At 59.0% G+C, this 23,486-nt stretch overlaps 1 protein-coding gene across 1 annotated transcript in view; it reads right to left on the reverse strand.

Moving 5' to 3' along the window:
* The window catches only part of DAGLA (diacylglycerol lipase alpha), a 63,235-nt gene extending 42,724 nt beyond the window's left edge, over positions 1–20,511 (reverse strand). Inside the window, exon 1 of the mRNA XM_046644907.1 lies at positions 20,397–20,511. The gene's annotated coding sequence lies outside the window, so the exon portion shown is untranslated. The remainder of the gene's footprint in view (positions 1–20,396) is intronic.
* Between the last annotated feature and the right edge of the window lie 2,975 nt (positions 20,512–23,486).

The raw sequence follows: 23,486 nt of genomic DNA on the forward strand, positions 1-23,486 counted from the left end.
CCCTCTGTTTACAGAGCTCTTTGCCCAGGGAGGGGGTGGCACAGCCTCTTGGTGACCACCTGCTCGTCCTCACAGCTTGTCTGACAGGTACCAAGAGGTGGAGAAACCACGGCCAGAGCAATGGGTTTGCCAAAGGCCACAGTGAAAGCAGGGTGACCCCCATGGCAGTGTGAGATCTCTCATCCTCACAGGACCATAGCCAGTCCACGAGGCCGGCCACAGGCGGGACTGCAGGGAGGGAAGCCCCAGCTAACGCAGGCCACTCCGTGGGTCCCAGCTTTGGGAGAGGAAGGGCTCCCTCTTCCCAGGGACTCCAGATGCACCTGGCCGCTGTTTATCTAATCTGTTCCCCTTGGCCCCGAGGACCAGGCCCGTGGCCTCAAGGAGCCGCTGGCACATTCCCCGGTCAGGGCCTGCCCATACAGGGGCGAGCTCGGTCAGCCCATGGGGAGGATGGGAAGGCCGCTCTCAAGAGGGCAGGCGGAGGGGCGGGCCGGGCTGGGGAAGAAATCAAGTTCCTGGGGCCGATTCATCTGAAAGGCGCTGGAGGCAGGGCAGGGACCGGCTGAAACAAGGCAGGCTCTCCTCACTGGAGGGAAGGGTGAGGGCCGCGGCCAGGCAAGGCAGCTCCAGGGAAGAGAGGGGCAGAGGTGCCTTTGCGGGGCACTCCCGGCTTGGGCCATGTGCTCCTCTGCCCCGGCCACACAAAAGTCCCATTGACACTGCCCTTCGCCCCCATGCCCCAGGGCCAGTGCCCAACACAAGGGCTCTGGGGACCTCTCCTGCTCCTTGCTGACCGTCCAGCTGCTGCTGCCACTGCCGCCCTGGCACGCGAGGCATGTCAGGCCCAGCACTGCAAAGTCACATGCTGTGCGTGGGCGAGGCCAGGCCCCACTGGGGCAGCACCCGGGCTGCAGGATGTGGCGCTTATGGGCACTGTGGCCCTCAGTTATGCAGAAAACCTGGAAGCCTGGAAGCCTGGAAGCAGCGGGCTACCTGCCTGCCACCCTCGCCCAGCGCCACCCATCTTCCTGAAGGGCAAATCCTTGGGTAAACAGTCAGCCAGGTGAGAATGGCACAGCAAGCATGGGGCTGGGAAAAGCAAACACCGTTGGCACCTCTGTGCCGGGCCCACTGCCCAAAGTGACGGTGCTCGACTGCTCAGAGTGGCCTTGCCTGCGGCTGCCACTGGAGCCCCCAGGGTGAATGGCTTGGCCTTCCCCTTCCCTCCCCCCAGAAGCCTGAGTGTGTGTTGAGGGGGAGAATGGACAGGGCAGGAGTCCTCAGGGGGCTGGACTTCCAATGCTCGAGTGCCACCCCCCACGCACACTGAGCCTTCCTTAGGGGACAGGGTAGGTGACCCAGCAGGAGGCATGGGCCTGGAGCCTCTGCTTGGCCACATCCTGGCTGGGTGACTTTGGACAAGTCCCGGGACCTTAGGGCCAGGGATGCCCACGGGTGCGGCTCCGTGAAGGTTAAACGGGACGAGGCCTGTGTGGGAACACTTAGCAAGGCGTGTGGCACAGGAGAGCATCTCGATATGTGGATGCTCTGCCCAGCACCACATGGATGTGGGGTGGAGCCAGGGCAGGTCACAGAATGAGGGGCAGTACTGTGGGAGTCTGGGCACCAGGGCACCACATCGTCCAGGGGCATGCAGCTGCTCCATGACGCCCTGGCCTCTGCCCCCAGGCCGTCTCACCTGTGGCTGCACGAGCTGGGGCTGCTCCACCGGCAGGAGCTGCTCCTGCTGGCCCCACACTCTGGGCAGCCATGAGCTGGGTCCCAGATTCCCTCCAGTTGAGAAAGGCCTGTGCCACCATCAGCCCCCATCCAGCGCTTCTGCTTCAGGCAGACCTCAGCCCCCAGGCAGTCAGAAGAGCGCAGTCTCCTCCTTGAAGACCCCACCCTGGGGCTGAACTGCACAGGCTGAAGGGGCGGCTTGGCCTTTATCTGCTCCACCGCAGTCAGGTGCTCTGCAGGCCTCTGTGCCTTTTCACATGCTGCTCCCTGCACAGAATGCCTTTCCCATCTTACTCTCTGGGAACACCTTGGCCTTCCAGGGCTTAGCCTAAACACCTCCTAGGTGAAACCTCCAGAAGCCTGCCAACCCCAAGGCAGGCCTGATCAGCGCCCCTCCATTCCTGCCGCAGGAAGCTGGTTCCCCACCAGGCCAGGAACTCCCGGGGCGTCCTGTGTCCTTGGCACCGGGCACAGAGCCTGGGGACTTGCAGCTGCTCAAGAAACCAGGCCCTGGGCCCAGCTCCCGTGTTCCGCTGAGATCACGCTGCTGGCCCCGTGGGCCAAGGAGACTCAGGCAGCGTGCGGGAGGCAAAGAGGACTGAGCTTCCTGGACGAGGCAGCTGGGGGCTGGCGGTCTCCTCTCCTCTGGAAACTGTCCGCGCCCTGAGCACCAAGCTTCCCCCCAGCCGGGGTGGCTCTGGGGGCTTGTCAGCTGCCTCCCCATCTCCAAAAGCAGAAACCAAAGTTAACAGGAGGGGTGAGCAAAGGGAGGTGCAAGCGGAACCGCGGGGAGAAGGGAGTTGTGGCTGCCATCTGCTGAGAACGAGATGTTTGGAGAACACGCGCTCCTCGGCTCTGAGGTCTCCCAGCCAGCTTGCAGAGGGTGGGCCGCCCCTCTGCAGATGGGAGCCGGCAGTGCAGCCAAGCTGAGAGGTGCCAGGGCCCCCACCTGCCCGCCCAGACCCTCCACTGCCCCCGTCTGACCTCATTCTCAAGCAGATCGGGGCAGGTGTGAGGCTGGGGGGGCAAGGATGCTAGCTCAGGACACGAGCCACACCGCCTCCTCCAGGGAGCCCCCCGCAGGCTCTGGGGAGCCAACTCCACTGTAATGATGATAATAACTCAAACGTAATGATAATAAGGGCAACAATACCAGCTATTGTTTAACAAGGGCCCAACTGCCTGCCAGAAGGCCCTGTACCGGGAAGGTCTTGCCATTATCTCACTTCACCCATCACCTGGGGAGCAGGGAGGAGGAAACGGAGAGTCCTCACTGCAGAGGCACCTGGCCACGGAGGCCCATCGGGAGAAGGTCCTTGGGCCCTGCCTCACTCTCTGAAGCTGTGGGCTTAATAAACAACAGGAGAACATGTGGCAGGGAAGGCACCTGCTGAGCCACTGACTCACACACACTGTTTAGGAAGGAAGGTGAGAGGCAAGGATGCAGAGACTTGCCCCAGGCCACACTGAGGTCAACGGCGGGCCAGAAGCAGAACCCGGAACCCTGGCCTCAAGCCCGGCTCCCGGAGCCTCAGCCGCTCCTGGTCAGAGCTGTCCTCTGTCCTCAACAGAGCTCCCCTTGGAGGGCTTAGATGTGCCTGAGGGCCCATCCCAGGGCAGGCCAGGCCTCCCTCGTGCCCCACTTGTCCATGCAGCCCACTCAGGCTGCAGCCAGTCAGCCTCGATGCTCCTGACTGCAGCAGTGGGCCGAGCTCAGGGCCCTGCCCTCTGGGCTGTGCCCCCAGCCCTGTCGCTCAGGAGGCTGGGCCCACGGGCCACATTCCTTCCCTGGCCACCCTGCCCTGAGCCTGCTCACAGAGGGATTAGCATGGCCAACGGGGCCGGACATGCTTGCAGGGGGTTAGGCAGCCTGCTCGTCAGGGACGCAGGAGCTGCCCCGTGGCTCCTGGCCAACAGAAACTCCTGCATTTCTCACCAGGCCAGGTGGGTGAGTAGGGGGCTGAGAAGTCTGCCCGCCGAGACCGAGCCATGCCAGGGTCCCACGTGTCACCCTGCAAACCTCAGCCCTGGCAGCCTGGCCCTGGGGGTGGGGGTGGGGGGCTGCTGGCCCCTGCTATTCCAGCCTGGAGAGGTCAAGGGGTGACTCTCCCTCCCATCGGCAACAGGAAAGCAGGGACCCCTGAGCAATCACCCAGGACTGTGCATCCCATCCCGCCCCAGAGCCAGCTCGCCCCACGCGGCTCTGCTGCTGCCACCCCCACAGGCCTGGTTGCAAGCCGCACTCCACATTTCTGTCTGCTCCGTCCTCCCCCAGCCCCCCATGCTGTAACTACGACACCTCCGCCCCACTGCCTGCTCTCCGCCGAGGCGGCACAGGCAGCTGGGGGCCGGGAGGAACCGAAGATGCACTCCAGGGCAGCAGGGGGCCGGGAAATGCCGCACAGACTCATGTGAATTCTTCCAGGGGGAGAGCTACAGTCTTGTCCCTTTCTGCAAGGGTCCTTGGCGCCTGGCCGGGTCACTGTGCCGGCCTCATTTCCTGCCTCTCATAGTCGGCCACCGGGGCGCCCTGTTTGTGAAGTGCCCGCCGATCAAGGGAATCAATGGCTCCTCTATTCTCTGCCTCTCCTGGCAGAGGACAGGAAGGGAAGGCCTTTCGCCCTTGGGGGGAATCTTTTAGGGAGGCAGGGAGCAGCCCCGCTGTGTTCAGGACCCTCGATGCCTCGCTGCTCCTCCTGTGCTGGGAAGTGGGGGCGCTGTGCTGGATGGGGAGTGGGGCGTGCGGTCTCCCAGGCATGGGGGGAAGGCAGCCAGGGGATCTGACCTGGGGGACCTGCCTATAGCCGGCCACAGGACCCCTCGGCCCCCACTCCCGGTTCCTGGGACCCCCTCCACGTGAGTTGCTGTCGCTACCCAGACACCTTCACAAACGACTCCTGCCTGGGCTGAGGCACAGCCAGGCCGGGGTGAGTCAGCCAGGGAAATCCCAGCCCCGGCGCCCGCCGCTGGGTGACAGTTCCGCTGACACCTACGGAGTGGGGCGCCCAGCCCCTCCTGGCAGAGGGTGAGAGGAACGCCCGGGCTCTCCCACCCCCATTTCCTGCTCCCTGAGAGGGGAGCCCGGCGGTGGAGGCAGGAAGGAGCCGTCCCAGGCTTCGCTCTGCGGCCTCTTCAGGCCTCTGGTCCCTCACTTCTTGGCACGTCAGTGAGGGAGGAAGTGGAAGAAGGGTCACCACGGGCCCTGCCAGCCCCTGCCTGGTGCCTGTGACCCCAGCAACTCGGTATCCTGCTTCCCAGGGGCCTCAGTACACCCAGAGTTTCACAGGGTAGGGGTCGTGGACACCCCACATTCCTGTGGGGCCCTGGCCTCTGCTTCTTGTTCGGGCCCCACCTCCATGCTGCCCTGGACCCGAGGAAGGGGAGGGTCAAGGCCCTCCCCAAGAGGAGGGGCAAAGAGGAGGACAAGGCCAGGACAGGACGGCCTCAAAAGGGAAGAACAGAGAGGACAGGCACAAAGCCTGCTCCGGCAGGACCTCCTCTCCCTCAAGAAACCTGGCAAGGTCCCCATAAACCTGCCAGACCGGTTGGTGTTAGCGGCCGCCTCACTGCTGTCGGCTCCCTAAGGTCACAGGGGAGAGGACCTGCAAGATCCTGCTGGAGGCAACTGCCAGCTGGGTCTGTCTCCCTGGACATTCTGGCCAGTGTCTCACAGTTGAACGCCACCCACCCCATCTCTCCATTCCCTTCCAGCCTGACACCTGCCCAGGGAGGGCCACCTTCTTCTAGGCATAGGCGAGGAGAGCGAGGAGAGGGTGATGTTCTGAGCATGCCCCACTCACTGCCTTGCGTGGGCTCCAAGACCAGAGCAGGGGGAGAGCAGAGCCAGGGCCTGGGAGTTCCAGCCGAGGCTTCCGACGCACTGGACGGGACCTCCAGAAGGAGCTGCCGGAGATATGAACACGAAGATGACAAGCCCCATCCTTGAGGAGCTCATAGTGCAGAACGACAAGGAAACCCACATGCAGGCCAGTGAGGATGGAGCTACGATGCTGGGGGGGAGGCCCCACAGCAGGGACAGCGGCTCAGCCCGAGGCAGACAGAGAAGGCTTCCTGGAGGGTGCTGACGGCTGAGCAGGAGTTCACCACCAGGCAGAAAGAGGGGGAAAGCCAGGCTCGCTTGCTCTTCTCTCCCCTCCTCTCGCCTATACACAAAAGCCCCCCAGAATCCCTGAGAAGGATGTACCTTGTGCATGGGCTGGATCCCAGCCAGCACAGAGGCCTGATGCCCTCACCTCTGCCCTCTCAAGGCTCTGTGCTGAGCACCACCATTAGCTCCCAACTCCAGCCTCTGGGTTGCTGGCAAAGCTGGTTCCTGCAGGCTCCCTGAGCCAGAAAAACATGCTTGTGAGTGCACAGAGGGCATGTGGGGCTGATTCCTCGGCACCATAGGCAGACAGAGGCTTGTTGTTACCTGGGCAGGTACCCAGAGCCCCTCCACAGGCGGGGGAGACAGAAGCTCAAGTTCAGGTTGCCCCAGCCCCTCAGCTTTGATCTTTCCCTCTCCACGCTTCCTCCTGAAGAGTGGGCCTCTTGCAGTTCCCAGGCACGGAAGCTGGTGGTGAGAGAGACCCAGAAACCCATCCATTTCTTTGAAAGAAGACTGAAAAGATGTGACCACACAAACCCCACGGGTTTACTTAAATGTCTTTAAAACAAATGGCCTGAATGGATTTCCCCCACCTTTCCTCCCCGCGAAACCACTCAACGGAAAGGAACGGCTCCAAGGGCAGGAGGCTCAGGGGCTGCTGCGGCCTGACAGTAACGGGGACTCGGCCGGCAAAGCCGGGCAGGGGGCCCTGGGATAAAGGCAGCTCTGGTCTGGAGAAGATGAAAAGCGGACGCCTGACCACAGGCAGTGCGAAGGCGACAAAGCGTTTGCGGCAGGCAAATGTCAGATCCAGGAATGTGCAGGTGCCTGTGTGCCCTCTGCTATGGGTCGGTGGCTGACTCTCCTTTCCAGCACCACGGGTCTCCCTTCCTCCTGCTCCTCCCTTCGTCTCTGCCTGGAGGGCCCTGCCCTGAGCAGCGGCTTCTACACACACTCACTGGGCAGCTGGGACAGACAGGTGGGGTATTCTTGGACAGCACAAATTGCTTAGAAACTAGGCAAGGGGGCAGGAGTCGGGAGGCATGTGACTCCCCAGAGATTAGAGCCGGAAGGGCCCTGGGAGAATCAGAGTTCAAGCCTCCCCAACCCCCTGAACCTTAGAGATGAAGACTCTAAGCTCAGAGAGGTAAGCTGATGTGCCCCAGGTCACACAGCACTAGTTCTCGTCCTCTCCTTGGCTGTATTCCAACCCTCATTCATTCAACCATTACTTCCTGAGCACATCCCTGTGCCCAGACTCTGAACTCAGGTTCAGGCATCCAGGTGACACCCTGATGAAAACTCAACTCTCCTCCAGACGCTTGCGAGCTGGGGGGCTTCCCACCCCTTGGCTCTCCCCTCCCTGCTCTTTCCTCTTGTGCAAAGTGGAGGAAATGCTCTTGCCATCACCACTGGAGACTCAAAGCAGAGAGGAAGTAAAAACATTAAAGAAACAGTGCGCAGGACTGGGGACCACCAGACGCAGCCGGAGGTGGGGGGGACCATGGTGAAAGTCACCCAGTGGGTAGGTCGAACAGGAGGAGGACCGTCCTGGGAGTCTGGGCTGCCACTGACACCTGTGGCTTGAGGCCCCTGGACCAGACAAGCTTATCTACACCTACTTTTTTCTTCTTATTGCAAAATACATTCTCTCTAATAGAAACAAAAAAGAGAGAAAGAAAATAGAAATCGCTCATGATCCCAATAGGAAAATTATTAACTATTAACATCTGTCTAGTCTTTCTTTTTCCTCCGTCCAAGTATAAGATCATTCTGTATCTATCGCTTTTTTTCACTGAGCTGGAGAAGGTGAACATTTCTCTTTGTTAAACCTTTTTCCCAATCTTCTCATTATGGTAGAGAAGTCCATGTACACGGCGTACGTGAGTTTATTCGACCAATTCCCTACTGGAGGCCATTAGGCTGTTCCCTCCTCTCGCTGTGACAAAGTCCCCATGGCTGAGCCCGAGGCCAAGCAACTCCGGGATGCAGGCGGGACCACGCTGGAGCCTGGGGCTCCCGACCCCCCGTCTAGTGCTCTCTGTCCCCAGCAGAGGCAAAGCCTTGTACACAGGGTGGGGGGTGGGGGGTGGGGGGCGGGTCTTGCCCTTCTCCATAGCGCTCAGGCTCGGTGAGAGAGTCCCAGTGACTCTCAAACTGGAACGCCCAGTGAGGACATGATAAATGCAGATTCCCTGGCCCCACCCAGCAATTCTGAATCGGTTGGTCTGAGGTAGGACCCAGGATACTATATTTGAGCAAGCCCCACCATGGCCAAGCCCAGGAGATTTGGAGGCTGGGCTTACCCATCCTGCACTTGGAGAAGCCCTGCTCTAGAGGACGCGCCCCACCAGGGCTTCTCCTACTGGAGGGAGCAGAAGCACCCAGAGCAGGATGAACCGCAGATTCCAGGGCTCCACTCCCAGAGATGCTGATGGGGCCAGAGGGGGGGGCACTGAAATTCTGCATTTCTAACCTGATCCCAGGTGAGGCTGTTCTGGCTCATGATCCACACTCAGGAGCACTGAGCTAAAGCCACATGGGCCCTGTGTGCAGATGCCAGGTGGGTGCAGGTGACAGGCACTTTGCCTAGATGGGTAATCAGAGCCAGCACTAGTAGGCACTGCCCGTGGGGCAGACACTGTGCCCTGGCCACCCAAGCTGTGGTCTGTGGGCCACCTGCTCACAGGAGCTGATGTGAGGCCCCATCCAGCCTCCATGGGAATCTGCACTGGAAGCTCCCCAGGGATCTGTGTGGCCATGAAAGAAGCCCTATACTGAGCCCTGATGAGCATCATCCCACGTCATCCTCCTAAGACGCCTCAGAGATAGGTCGGTGATACCCTGAGTTTACAGGTGGAAACTGCAGCTGAGAGGTTCAATGACTTGGCCAAGGCCTCACAAGTGCCACCAGCAGCAGCTGTGACACGGAACCAGCCAGTCCAGCTCCAGAGCCTGAACTCCTAACCCCGCATCCCAAAGCCCCCATGGCTTCCGGTTCAATCCCCACCACCGCTCGGCTGGGAGGCTCGAACTCTGCACCTTACAGACGGGACCTCGGAGACCGGGGGACGTCAGGCCGACTGCTCTGACACTCTCCCTGGGAAACGGGGGACCTGGCGCCTACCCTGTCTGCCGTGTCCACGCCCATGTCCGTTCCCTCCCAGCCCCCTCCGTCTGTGGCACGGAGCCAGAGTGGGGGTCCTGCCTCCAAAGCCGGCAGGCTCTGCAGACGCGGTCGGGGGCAGGAAGTGGGAAGTGGGGCGGAGGAACCAGGAGCTCGGTTTGGTCCGAGGACATTCTTTTTTTCACAGCCAGACTCAGATCTGTGTGCCTCTTGAAAGGAAGCACAGAATAGCTGTGCTCAGCCCAATGGGGCCGGCCCCTTTCAACCTTCCAGTGGCTGCCATTTCCAATTACAACTTCAGAGGGCTCCTATAATTTATACGTCCCAGGCTGCATCGCTCCAGCGGCTTTATGATGGGAGTTCATTACACCATTAAGGTTAAACTTTTATAAAGTACTGAGCAGGTGGTGGGCTGGGCGCCCGGCTTAGTTCCCACTACCGGAAGCCCGCTGAATGGGGTTCACCTGGGGAAGGGAGGGGGGCCAGGCTCTCTAAAGGGGCCAAGAAATGGAGAAGGCGGCTCCGGAGAACAGGGGCCCTCCATGAGCCTGTTGATTAAACTGCATGGCAGAGCAGGCAGGCAGCAAGGAGAACAATCTCCAAGTGTTCAACATTACTGGCAGGGGGCACGTGGGGCGAGAGGAACAATCCTGTGTGCGCCTGGATGCCGCCTGCCGAGGCGGGTGAGGTGCGGGGTCGGAGGAGGTGGCCACGAGCCACGACGGCCTCCACACGGGGAAGGGCAAGGGCTTCCTGGGAGCGGGGCAGGCTGGTCCACTCAGCAACAGGGTGGCCAAAGGCGGCCCTCCTTTGTAGCAACCGGTTCTTCCCGTGGCTCACAGGGTCCTCAGACCCGATGCCAGTTGGGGTGGGGGCAAGAAGGAGCAGGGGCCAGACGGCGGTCTGAGTCCCATTCTGCCAGCTGCAAATATATGGCCTCTAGCAGGTTCCTTCAATTCTCCAAGGAAGCTGAGGCCCCTGACCGGTGCCTCTGCTGGAAAATCCATGGGCCTCCCTCCTAGGGCGGGTGGGCACCGCCCTGAGCACAGAGCCAGGCGAGCGCCAAGCAAAGGAGCCCAGCCACTAGGTTTTGACGAATTATGCCGCATCCAGCATGAGAGCAGGGCGGGCAGAGGGGACTGACTCCCCGGAGGTGTTTGCTGTTGTTACATTTGTGCTGTTGTTACATTTGTACTGTCTGTCTGTTATGTGTCAGTCTCTAAGTGAGGAGCTCCCTAAGGACCAAGTGGTAACTTTTCTCTGATTCCCAGCTCCAGGCACAAGGCTTAGCTATAGTAGGTACTTGTTAAATGTCCTTGAATGAACGGGTGGACGGGAGATGACAAGTGGCAAAGCTGTTCTCTGCTCCACAGTCTGGCCCCGTCCCAGGGAAGGTGTCCGAGGATGAGCAAGTTCTTTCCAAAGGTATGAAAGTGAAACAACCTCTTGAGAAAACTTCCTTGACTTCCCAGGAGGAAAGAGACTCCAGGTGCGGCAGGTTTTCTGGCTCTGGGACGCTGGCGTTGACTCTGGCCCTCCCTGTCTGCATGTCCTTGGAACCGAGGAGGATTCGCCAGGACTGGAACCTCCAGCCTCAGTTGGGGCTCTGTGGCTCCACAGGCAGGGTTCACCATGGCCCCCAGCCCAGCTCCCCTTAGAAGCACTGGCCTCCTTTTCCAGTTACCGGAGACGCTGCCCCAACCAACAGGCTCCCAAGGGCTGGAGAGGACGAAACACGGCTCTGGATTTGTCAAGGTTGCCAGTGTTCTTGGCTGTGAGGCCAAGTGTTGACCCCTACTCTCAGGATGCACAGTCTGATGCATAGGCCACCTTCCCATAGCCAAGGGGAGCTGGAGGGGCCGAGGGGCCGCCGCCTGGCACGGGAGGGTCAGACAGTCTCTGAGGAAAGACAATGGCTTCCCCCGACGGCCTCAGGAGAGGAAAAGGTGGACAAAGAAAAGGCAGCTGGATGGAAGAGGCACCAAAGGGAAGGAAACCAACACAGGAGAGGAACCAAAAGGAACGGGGGGCTGGGGCCAGCCTGGGTGGGGTGTAGGGCGGGAAAAGGGTAAGATGCCAGAGGGATGGTGGGACACTGCCAGCTCTAAGAAGTGGCCCGGAAGCCGGAGGGGAGTGGAGGAAGCCCAAGGGTCCAGCCTGCGTTGCAGGAGTGGCGCTGGGTTGCCTGGCTGCAGAGGAGCCGCTGCCTCAGAAAAGGAAGCGTCCTCTCATCTTAGCACCCGCCTGGCAGACAGAGAACAGTCGAGAGAAATCCCGATAATTAACAATAGTAGGTAACGTTTATAGAGAACCTCCGATGTTCTTGGGCATGGCAGAACTTCCAAGGTGGTGTCTCATTTGATGCCGACAGCAGCCCAGGGAGCCATATCCCATTAGATCCCCCATCTTAGAGATGAGGAAACTGAGGCTCAGAGAGGTTAAGTGACTTGCCCAAGCAGCAGTGGACTCAGATGAAGCTCCGTCTTTAGGCTAAAGTCCGTGCTTGCAGGCCTATGCTGTGCTGAATTTGAAGAGAGAGAATGAATCAGAAGGGAGTGATCAAAGGAACAAATGGGGGCAGCGTCCTGGAGACCAGGCAGTCCTGAGTAGAGGAGGTGGGGAGGTGCTCACTGGGAGCAAGCGCATTGGGGATGAGGGCCCCTGCAGCCGAGACCGGCCAGGACAGTCCCCTCGGCCGCGGGGCACTGGGCTGCCCCGAGATTCTGGAGGCTGCCACAAAACCGCAGCGGGGCAGCCATCCCACGGCAGTCCAGGAGCCTGGATGAAGGGGGAGCTGGCTAAAGGGCAGGCCCCCGGAGCCTGACGTAATCCCCGCCTGCAGGAGGCGGAAACTCGGGAAGTGAAACAAACCGTCACTGAACAGCAGCCCGGCCACGGCTTTCCAACGGCAATGCCAAGCGTGCCTCGCCCCTACCCACAGCCCGGGGCCTCTGACCTCCTCTTCGGGGCCCGGGGGGAGCCCCAGCAGCACGCGTCGAGCTGCCCAGGCCCAGCCGGGTGCTGAAACGTGCTCAGAGTGAAGCTGATGAGAAGGCAGAGGATTCCGAGCCAACGCCCTGGGAACCCTGCCACGGCGAGGCTGACAGTCTCACCGCTTTCCGGAACAGACGCAGAGTTCACCTCTTCACCAGGCTTTTCGCATATTTTGAGGGGTGAGGGGAGGTCCCAGTGGCTGCTTGGCGAGCTATGCTCCTTCCTCACCAAACGCAGCCTGAATCGACCTAGTTAGGCTGCCCAGGAGCGTGGGAGATGAGGTTGGGGGGAGCCCAGAACCCCAGGCGGGCCCCTGGCACATGCACACAACCCAAGGCCCCAGAGCCGGAGGGACAGCCTCCAAGGACCCAGGCACGGGTCAGCCAACCAGGACACCAGACAGGGGCCTGGCAGCCCGTTTAGGGACCTCTTGCCCAGCTCTTGGCCAAAGAGGGTCCTCGAGCAGGTCCTCACCAGCTGGCAAGCCATGGAATTCACTAGCCCACTCGGTAGCTCAGGGAGTGGGTGCAGATGCCCTGGCCTGGGTTTACATGCCTGGCCTCAAGCACTCCTGGCCTTCAAGCCGCCTCTTGAATCTCACGCACAAGCAAATCCAACCCCTGATTAGCACAGCGTCTTTCCCATCAGCATCGCCTTTGAGCACAGGGCCAGCCAGTGAAGGAGAGAGAATAAATATCATTGCTGCTATTACACCAACGGGGCAACTGAGGCTGAGACAGGCTGCGTGACTCATCTGAAGTTGCCCAGCAGAGCCAGGGGCAAAATCTGGGCTCGGCACCCTCCACATGCCTCGCTGTCTCCCTAAAATCACCCACCCCGAGTGAGTGGGTGCTCCTGGTCCCCAGGGCAAAGGGGGGAGGGCCGATGCATGTGAACACTCAGGCCAGACGGGCGAAAGGGGATGAGCCTGCAGGATGAATACACAGATATCTGATACGCACACAGGCCCCAGGAGATGGAGAGAGATGGGAATTAGAGCGAGAAGCGGACGAGGAGCATGCACCTCAAGGCTGCTGGGGTCCAGATCCTGGCCCTGCCGTCTATGTGCTGAGGGCCTCGAGCATGTTTCTAAACCTCATCTACAAAATGGGCAATACGTCCTGCCTCTCCGCGTGGTTATGAGGATTAAGCGAGCTAACGCATGAATTAGCTCGCATGGCATCTGTGCTCACTAAGTGCGATTTTGCCATTATTGCTAGTCTTCGATGAGGATATGGATTAGCGAGGGGAACAAGCCAGGGACATTTAGGAACACACACGCTCTCAGGGGGCACCAAGGCCGCGCCCCCTCATGCTAGACAGGACAGCCCTGGAGTTCAGTGGAGATTAAGAAAGGCGTGGTGGGAGAGATGGGCTGTGCAGGGCCTGAAGGAGAGGTAAAGCTTACAGAGGAGAGGGAAGAGTCAAACCCTGGCTCCCACCTACTTGCTGTGCGTCCTTGGGCAGGTAACTCGACCTCTCTAAGCCTCCTGTAAGACAGGGGTTGGAGGGATGGGGGAGTAGAGGCAGGACGTGCTACAAGGAGTACATGAGATCCTCCACAACAGCGGCCCCTCCTCTGCAGGGGTACATTCCAAGACCCCCAGCGGATGCCTGAAACCACAGACAGTACTGAACCCTATACAGACTCTGCTTTTTCCTACACGTACACACCTATGATAAAGTCTAATTCACAAACTAGGCACGGTAAGAGATGGACAACAATAACTTCTCTTCTGCATATCCCACAGCCACCATCACTGCTCGTGCACTTTGGGACCATTATTAAATAAAATAAAGGTGACTTGAACACACGTACTGCGATACCACGACAGTTGATCCGATAACCACGATGGCCACTAAGTGACTGACACGCGGGAAGCATGCATGGCGGGTGCGCCAGACAAAGGGATGATTCATGTCCCGGGCAAGGAGCTGGACGGCAAGAGATTTCATCACGCTACTCAGGACGGCGTGCGATTTAAAACTTATGAATAGTTTCTTTCTGGAACTTTCCATTTAAAATATTTGGACTGCAGTTGACCCTCCTGTATTCTGCGCTGGGTATCCTTACTCGGCATTCACAAAATGGAAACTATTGTTACTATTACTGTTATTTTGTGGCTGAGCAAAGTCTACCGGAGACAGACACCCTGGGGCCTTCCCCGACCTCCAAACCTGAAAGCCAAGGGCAGGGCTCTGTCCCCAGGGTCGGGGCTGGAGGGGGGGGACAGAGGTGCAGCCCCACAGAGCTCCCCCAGGCCCCCCCCACCCCCAGCCTGCCCAGCGGGAGGTGCAGGGTAGACTGTACATAATGAAGGGGCATCAATAATAAATTAACCTCAAGGAAGTCCAGGAACATCAATCATAAATTAATTAAATGGCTCCAGGAGAGCAACGACAGGCCTCTTTGGGATGAATTAGAGTGCGCCCTGCCTCACCTTACACAGCCTCGCCCACCCTCCCCGAGCCCGGCACAGGCTCTGCAGCCGGGAGCATCTCCAGGTGCAGGAACTGGTTCTTAGGAGCAGCTCCCGAAACACAGGTGAAGACAGGCCCTGTTTGCCTCCCCCAGCTCAGAGAACTCTCACACGCTGAAAGGGTTTTGATGAAACTTCCCAGAATAGTAACCTCCTGGGCTGAACTCAGGCAGGCAAAATTTCAAGGGGTAATTTGGTGAGAAAATGATCAAACGCCAGGAAGCGCGTGCTAGGCACGCTGGACGCCCCTCAGTGGGCCCTGGTGGATGAGAACGGCCTTGTGGGGATCCTGGAAGGCCTCCCACTCCTGACCGGGAACCTACCAGCGTCCAAGCAGCTAAAAGTCAAGGGTGGGGAACACACCCCAGGCTGGGACTCGGAGGCCCTGCTTGGATTCCGGGCCCACCTCTTACAGACCAAACTGACAAATCTCAGGGCTTCCGCCTCCCCTCCATCAACAATCAGGCTGGTCTCCCCCTCCTCTCCTCAGGGCGGCCACTGCCCTGGTTCAGACCCTCCACACCTGGATACTGCCCTGGCCCCCAGCTGGCCTCCCCACTCCTGTCCCCAAGAACCCCCGGGACCTGCCGCCAGACGCCTCTTCCCGGGAGGGCACCAGCCCCCCCACCTTCACTCAGAACACTTCAGCGACGGTCCCTGTTTCCCACAGACCCAACTTCCAGCCCTACAGTCGTGGCTCTCGGGGACCCAGCTCCAACTCACTTTTCAACAACATTTTTCATTACCTGGCCTACACTCAAGCCAGACCACAAACCTACACTCAGCAACCCGCTTCCCCAGCCACAGCCCCCGTTGCTGCCGTTTCCTCATGAGCTAGGTTGCCCTGGTCAAAGGTCATCGCCACCCACCTCTCCCGTGACCTCCCTGGTTTGAGTCACTCTCTCCTTTGACTCTGGGGGCATCCACCTCCTGAACCTCCAGCCTCGACCTGTGTCTCCATCTCCCAGCTTCTCAATAGACTGTGAACACTTCGAGGGCAGACTCTCCACCTCACAGGCTCTGGTATGGCCAATCCATCTTCACCGGCCTCACGAACCCCACCCCTCAGTGGGTGTGCGAGAAATAACTATCCACTGACTTCGTGTGGAAACGTTCCCCAGGGGCTGAGACGTTATCTTGTGTATGATTCTGTTGACAGATTGGCAAGATTCCATCCATGCGAAGGGGCGGGTGGAGCTGACTTCTCCTTGTCAAGAAGGGGGACAGGACCTATGACATCTTGCCTGGTGCTAATGTATGCAGATCATGATGGAACCGCTTTTCTGTGGAAAAGGTTTCGATTGCCAGAGCAACAACATTCGCTGAGGGTGCTCGCTCTGTGTGCCAGGCACTGTAGGTCGTGGAATTCTTACAACCACCCTGGTTGGGGGGGGGGGGTCTCAGTGTCCCCATCTTATGGATGAGGAAACTGAGGTGTAGAAAGGTACCAGGATTCAAATCTGGGTCTGCATGACTCCAGTGTTGTAAGGCCCGTGGGCTATAATGCTCTCTTCTGTCACCGGGTGGACTGTGCCCAGCTGACTGCCCGGTGGGCTTGGGGAGAGCATGGAAGCAGGCATGCGGGCCTTCGAGAGGCACAGCTCCACCCTGGGCTTCCTTCTAAGGAATACTGAGCAAACAGAGGCTCCTCTCGTAAGAAGCTCAACAGGAGATGTGAAACCCCACTCCCACCCTCCCGGGGCTAAAAGGCCGCCGCCCCCCTGCTCCCCCTGTTCTCTCCTGCTTTGAGGATCCCAGCAACGCCCAGCTCCACACACCCACTGACACCAGGCCAGCCAGACACAGAAGCCCACAAGTTCCCACACCGCCAGGCGCTCCACACCCCCTCAGCCCTCACTTCCCACAGAAACGATACGGGCACACGCGGCTTCACACACGTGCCATCCCTGGGCAGCCCTGCGGCAGTAACAGCCCCACCCCTGCGCATCCCAACCCAGAGCCTGGGGAGGACTTGGGCATCCCCACCAAACACCTTCACCCGTGGCCACAACGCTCCCCTCCATGTCACCTCCGTGGACTCCTTCCTCGGTGGCCAAGAAGTCCCCATGGGTAAGGTTCCTGGGTCTCCCTCGCCTGCACACACACAGGCCCCCGTCCACCCCAGAGAAATCTGGGCCAGCCAGAGCCAGTCTCAGAGAGGAAAAAAGAAAATGGAGAGAAACAGTTTTCAGGCCTGCCTGCCGGGAAGGTAACCACATCCCGCGATGTCCTGGGCTCCGCGGTTCTGAGAGATTTATCTCTCTCTGACCACACGCTCAGTGAAACTTCCCCCAGCGCTACTTACCCAGTCCACTAGAGCGTGATGCGAGGCTATTCCAGGGAGACACTGAACTCAGGTGGAGCGCTGGGCCCACAGGTGATTAAATCGAGGCCCCCTCTGGTCCCGGGGAGAGGGGCTGGGGTAGGAGTGGCTTCCACCGACAGGCTGTGCCTTCAACCGTGGCCGGCTGGCCTAGTGCTCTCAGCTCTGGTCCAGAATCCTCGGTCCAGAGATGCTCGACTCCCTGGCACCCTGAAGCAGAGCAGCCGGGCATCATGATTTATGAGGCTGCTGAGGGAGGAAAGGTTGCCAGGCGCTGACTTAAGCAACTTTCGGAGAAACGTGGACAGAGAAATGGGAAGAGGACAGAGGAGCGGGGTTGAAAACATCTCAACTCCAGGGAGCTGCTTGCCCTTGATGTCCACTCCTACGTTCCTCCCTCTGCCCCAGCTGGAATCTGCTCAAAATCAGCGTCTGTGCACGACGCCGATGAGGGGTGGTGATCTGGCTGGGCTCCCAAGCCCTGAGGACTCGGAAAAAGCCTGAGCTCTGCTTTTGGGGAACAGAGGCCACCTCCCCCTCTCGGCCTGTCCGATGTGCCCCACCTGCCCCCCAGCTCTGCTGGGCAGAATCCCAACCACCCAAGCAGATGGCAAGGGGTGGCTGCAAAGGACTCCTGGAACCCAAAACCATAAGGCTGAGCCTCAAATCAGAACAAACAGGAGGAGGTGTGCAGGGTGAGCTGAGGAGACGGGGCATGCTGAATATTCACAACAGGGAGGCCTGAGGCTTCCTCCTAACACACTTGCACTTCAAAGAGCTCTGCAGGCAAGAGCTGAAGTGCCGGCGACTCCCTGAGAGGCAGAGAAAGGGACTGCGGGACAGGCCTCAGGCGCGCCTCAGGCGCCCCTCGGACGACCTGGGGACCAATGGCCAAGGAAGCACTGGCAATGCCAGGCAGTGTCCAGGCGACAGCCACTGGGCAGAGAGAGTCCCTTGGCACGGAAATGTCAGCTCGCCAGCCTGGCAGGGTCGGGTCCTCCTTCTACCCACATAGCTGGACAGTGCAGCCTGGACACAGGCAAAAACTTTCTGTCTTGGGGAGCAAGCTTGTGAAATGGGTTGCTGGCTGAAGCAGACTGTCACATGGAATGATCGAGAAACGGGCCTTCCAGTGTGAAGCCTCCTAGCCATGGGGGTCTGTAATTCAGACTCTGCAGCCCATTGTCAGGAATTCGGCCCCTGGTGGCAGAAAGAAATGCAATATGCAGCTACCCTCATCTTCCTCACCTGGGAAGGCCCTTCAGATGGAAGTGGGCTCCCGCTGGGGAGAGATGTCCTGGGGAATTTGTGCCACACCTGTCTGCCCTGGGAGGACCCCTCTGAGGGTGCCCATCACCCTTTCTCCTTGCCCCATGTGTCCGAGGGCATCCCCCACCACCCCTAGCCTCCTGCCATCCAGCCTCAACCTGCCTCGCAGGACCACCCAGCCCCGCGTCCACCCTGGGGGGCCTGACCCACTTCTCTGTCCTCAGGGCACAGCCTCAAAAACGCTGACGCGGCAGTTCCCCGCCCCCATCCTCAGAACCCGGAGCCAGAGGAAATTCTCAAGAGAAAATACACACTTCCAAGTCTCCCTCCCACACAGGTACCCCAGATCTGTCAGCCACAGACACCTCCCAGACCCACCAGGACCACCAGGCAGGTCTGCAGCCCGAGCGAAGGGCATCCTCTTGCTTGGGCCACTCCTACAGGACTCCACAGCCGCTGCCGCCATGCTGGGGACCGTCCTCGGGAGACCTGGGGCCTGGTTCCAGCTCAGCAGCTGACTCACAGTGTCCACAGATCCCCCCCCCCCCCCCCAGGAGCCTTTACGCTCAGGGCCTCTAATTCTCGGTGACAGGCCCTCGACCTTCCGGCTGCCTTCCTCCCCTGTCACATTCCATGCCTCCATTTCCTATCACCTCCCTCTGTGGTCTCTTCACCTGACAAGAATCCCCGACCTTTGCACAGCCTTTCACTGTTGACAAAGGGTTTCCACCAAAGGGTGCCCCGTCCCCCTCCATCCTCTACAACCACCTGGTGATGTGGCTCTGACAGGTAAAGTCACCTGCTCAAGGTCACACAGCCGAGACCGGAATTCAAGTTTTCTGGCTCCAAATGCACCGGACGACACTCCGGCTTTAAGGAAGCTCAGCAGCACCTCTAAGCACCCACCTTGGCAAATGAGCTGTCACGTGCCACCCTGGTCTCCCGTACCCTCAACACTGTCTTTCCGGACTCAACCCAAGCTCACCCCATTTATTCTTCCACCCTCGAATCCACTTACCCAGGAGATCCACAAACACCTAAAGATTTCCCCCATATCCCAAGACTTCTCCGGAGGGGTCTGTAAATTGCCCCTCTGTGGAGTGGAACACCAGGTGATGCTGAGTGAGACCCTCACCCAAAGCTTCTCAAAGGACTGGTGAGGGCAGACACAATCCAGCACACTCCCCATGGCTGCAGACTTATCTTTTCAGCATCCCCCAAATGGTCCTCTGGACCCAAAGGCTTCCAAGCATCCAAGAAGAGAGGCAACTCCCAGGCACTCCAGAGGGAACCAACAACCCAAAGAACAGGCAGGGCCTGGCGACTACAGAAAGCTGGTGCACCACGCCGCTCCTGGCCTGCTGACACCGGTCAATCTCAGCCCAGCACATTCTCGTGACACATGTTCAGGGATGGTGATCACCCCTGAGAACCATCCGTCCCCTCCTCCTTGCCCAAAGCTGGGTGAATTCACGAGCCCAGGACAAAGCTGGTACCTGGACAGCTTTCTCTATCTGGGCCACCATCAGGGTCCTCTTGAAGAAGCAACTTCTGGCGTCTCTTTTTAACACATGAAGGATGCCAACCTTCTCCCAGCCTTCTGCCCTCCTTGGTCCAGTGTACCCCATAAGCACTAAAGGTGGGCCCCACAACAGAGGCAATGCCCCTCCTCATCACCAGAATGGGAGGATGGGGCTCTACTCTTCCCCTCCACCAGGTCTCAAGGCCATGGATTCTCCCCTCACAGGGCCAGGCTGTGCCAAGTCCATTTCTCACGGCCACGCTAAGAACTCCTGCCATGCTGAGGACACCAATTCTTCAAGCCCCCCGTGCCATCACTCCAGACCGTGCCAAGGCCAGACCCCTCCAATACCCCAGCAACGGCAGCACTTTCTCACACCCATGCCAGGGACACCATCCATCACTCCAGACCGTGCCAAGGCCAGACCCCTCCAATACCCCAGCAACGGCAGCACTTTCTCACACCCATGCCAGGGACACCATGTGTCCACCGCCACCCCGAACGGGTCTAGCGCTGAGCCCATCACCTACTTGCATAGACGGCTGCACCAGCCTCATACCTGGGTGGCCACCACCACGCCAAGGTGGGGGTGAGTCTTCTGCCACCCGTGCCAGGAAAACCACATTGCCTGTGCCAGACCCACGCTACCCACGTCCGTGCCACGGGTGTCACCATCCCCACCGCGGCGCCTGGGGCTGCACGGATCCCACACCTGCCACGGGCGCGCGTGGCAGCCGCACCTCCGCCCGCGGACACGTCGGGCCGGCCACCGCGCTCCCCGGCCCCTGCCCAGCCCCTGCCCAGCCCGCCGCGCCCGCCGCCCCCCTTACCTCCCGCCCGCCGCAGGGCTCGGCCCGCCGCCGCCGCCGCCGCGACCGCCACCTCCATCCTGGGCTCCCCAAGGCCCCGATTCACTAACGCCGCTTCCGCAGGGCGCCGGCGCCGGCGTGAAGGCCGCCTCCGCCCCCCGGGGGACGCTGCGTCCTTTACGTAAACCTCACACCGCCGCCAGCGGTGACCATGGCGACGGCCGTGGGGCGGCAGCGCCCCCTGGTGCCAGGGAGGGGAGCGGCGCCGAGGCCGGAGGAGCGGAGCCTCCCGAGGGCGCGGGCCCCGCGTGGGGGCGGTGGGCGCCGGGCTACTGCCGCCGCGGGGGCTCCGGGGGCGGCCGGGAGCGGGGCAGGACCCGCCGCGCTGCGTGCGGGGAAGGGAGCGCCTGGGTCCCCCTCCTTCAGGCCCCGCGTGACCGGGTTTAGCGTGGGAGAGGCAAAAAAGCAAGGAGGATCACTGGAGAACTGGTTCATTTGGGGGGAGGAAAGAGAGGGACGGGTTGTACCTCCTCGGGGTGACCCAGCGCGCCTTGAGGGGTCAGAGTGTTTCATCATCTGTGTCCTCCCCCATCCCCAACGCCCGCAGTGCCCAGCAGCGTGCCTGGCATCCAAAGGGCACTTGGTCCGTTTTGAATTCCTGGGGAAATGAAGAAAAGCGCCCCTCCTGTTCCGCTTCACACACGCCCGTTCATACAAGGTGCAACTCCGGGGCCTGCTGCTGGGCACTGCGGGTGTTGGGGGGGGGGGGCACAAAGAGCAGAGGAACCCAGACTCCACCCTCAAGGAGCTCAGTCTCCAGGGAACTAGACCTTCACGATGCAGGGTGCTTGTGGTGTAGTAGGAGCTCAGCAGAGAGGGCTGACAGCGCCGTTAGAAGGTGCACTTAAGCCAGCCTTGGGAGAGGGGGTTGGGTCTGGAGGACTGGATGATCCCCTGGCTCTCAAAGGTCAGAGGCAAAAAGGGACGGTGTGTTTTTCGGAGGAGGAGAGTGCCTCTAAAATGTTTCCTGGGCCCTGTGGTCATCCCAGGGAAACAGGGCAGGCAGCAGCAGCTTGGTGCAACTAGGAGCCATGGTGCAGCCTAAGGAGCTGTGTGTAAGGGGGACTGAGGCGGGGTCTCGGCCCGAAAATTACCTGGACATTTGGGTTTCAAGTGAGCCTCTGAGTCCAGAGCAGCCTTCCCCTCTGTTGAAGCAGGTGGCAGCTACCTCTGGAAGGAGTTCTGGATTATTTGCAGTTATTTTGAAGGCAAACTCCAGCTAGGGAAGAGAAAAGAAAATGGAGAGGGGACCAACGGTAGGATGACTCAAGGGGATTCAAGAAGATGAACCCTCCCAGCCTCTGGAAGGGCAGGGATCAAGGAGGCTGTAAGGACTGACTGTAGCAGTAGCAGTTTAGGGACTTTCTTTCTAGATCACTGCAATTAATTAGAACCAAAACTTCTAAACTTAATGTCTCTTGGTTCAAAGTTCTAGATTCCCAGAAGAAAGAATCTTATTGGTCCAGCTTGGGCCATGGTCAACCACAGTAGCTACATTCCACCCTGGTGCTGCCATGTGCATGCAAATTCACACACACACAAACACACACATCCTCCTTCCATTCATCCAAAGTTGTGCTCACCAGACAAGTTCCAATATTCCGTGGTCGCCCACCTTCAGACCTGATGTCATGCTCCAGATCCAAGTCGAGCATCTTCAAGGTGATGTCCACACTTCTCCTCAAGTTCTATGGTGATGGCATCTGGGGACTTAAACAACTGAATTAAAGGGTATATTTAACCCCCTAACAACGTGTCCTTTGTACTTTTTTTATTTTTTAGGAAGATTAGCCCTGAGCTAACATCTGCTGCCAATCCTCCTCTTTTTTTGCTGAGGAAGATTGGCCCTCAGCTAGCATCCGTGCCCATCTTCCTCTACTTTATATGTGGGACACCTGCCACAGCATGGCTTGATAAGCGGTGCATAGGTCCACACCCAGGATCCAAACCAGCGAACCCCAGGGCGCCAAAGCAGAGCATGTGAACTTAACCGCTGTACCACGGGCCGGCCCCATGTCCTTTGTACTTTTGCTACTCAAAGGGCAGCATTGGCTGCACCATCCAGGAGCTTATTAGAAATGCAGAATCCCAGACCCAACAATCTCGGCAGGTTAACAAGATCCCCGAGATCTGAAAGCACATTAAAGTTTGAGAAGCACTGCTATTATAAATACTGAAAGAAAGGAAGAGGAAAGATATGGAAAACGTTTTTATTTATTTTTCACTTATTTTTTTTTTGAGGAAGATTAGCCTTGAGCTAACTGCTGCCAATCCTCCTCTTTTTGCTGAGGAAGACTGGCCCTGAGCTAACATCCATGCCCATCTTCCTCTACTTTATATGCGGGATGCCTACCACAGCATGGCGTGCCAGCGGTGCCATGTCTGCACCCAGGATCTGAACCAGTGAACCCCAGGCTGCCAAAGTGGAATGTGCACACTTAACCGCTGCACCACTGAGCCGGCCCCTGAAAAATGTTTTTTAATTGTCATCACTCCTATTGAAAAAGAAAAGAGGGGAGGGGTCATTTCATCTTCAGCAACTCTAGTAACCAACAAGAAAACACAGGTGGAGGCTGCAGTCTTTATTTTTGCAACTGACTGCAAACTCCTAAAACGTGTTTATGATTTCCTGCCTCCGATTCCTTATTCCGCGTTCCACTTGCCTCCTGCCTGCATCTCATTCCGTCAGGATTTTTTGCCTGGTGGCCTGACCTGAGTCTTTATCCTTGAGGGCCTGATCCTGGCTGTAAAGCTTCACAGCAGGCTTGCATCTAAACTTACTACTGGGCACGATGATGTAGGAGGTCCTCCATGGGGACCCTGTGTGTGTGTGTGTGTGTGTGTGTGTGTGTGTGATGAAGATCCCCAAATGGCCAGGTGGCAGTCTCGGTTTCTAATTCAGTGCAACCATTATTGTGTCTCCTGTTGGAAACATCCCTCCTTTCAGTTCCAAAACCACCAGACCCTGAAATCCCGGAGTTGCCTGAACCGGAAGCAGACAGCAGATATTTTGATGATGGTGAGGGTCACCATTCGCCCCTCGTTCCAAGA

The sequence above is a fragment of the Equus quagga genome, chromosome 17 (assembly GCF_021613505.1).
Source record: "Equus quagga isolate Etosha38 chromosome 17, UCLA_HA_Equagga_1.0, whole genome shotgun sequence".
NCBI classification, from domain to species: Eukaryota; Metazoa; Chordata; class Mammalia; order Perissodactyla; family Equidae; genus Equus; species Equus quagga.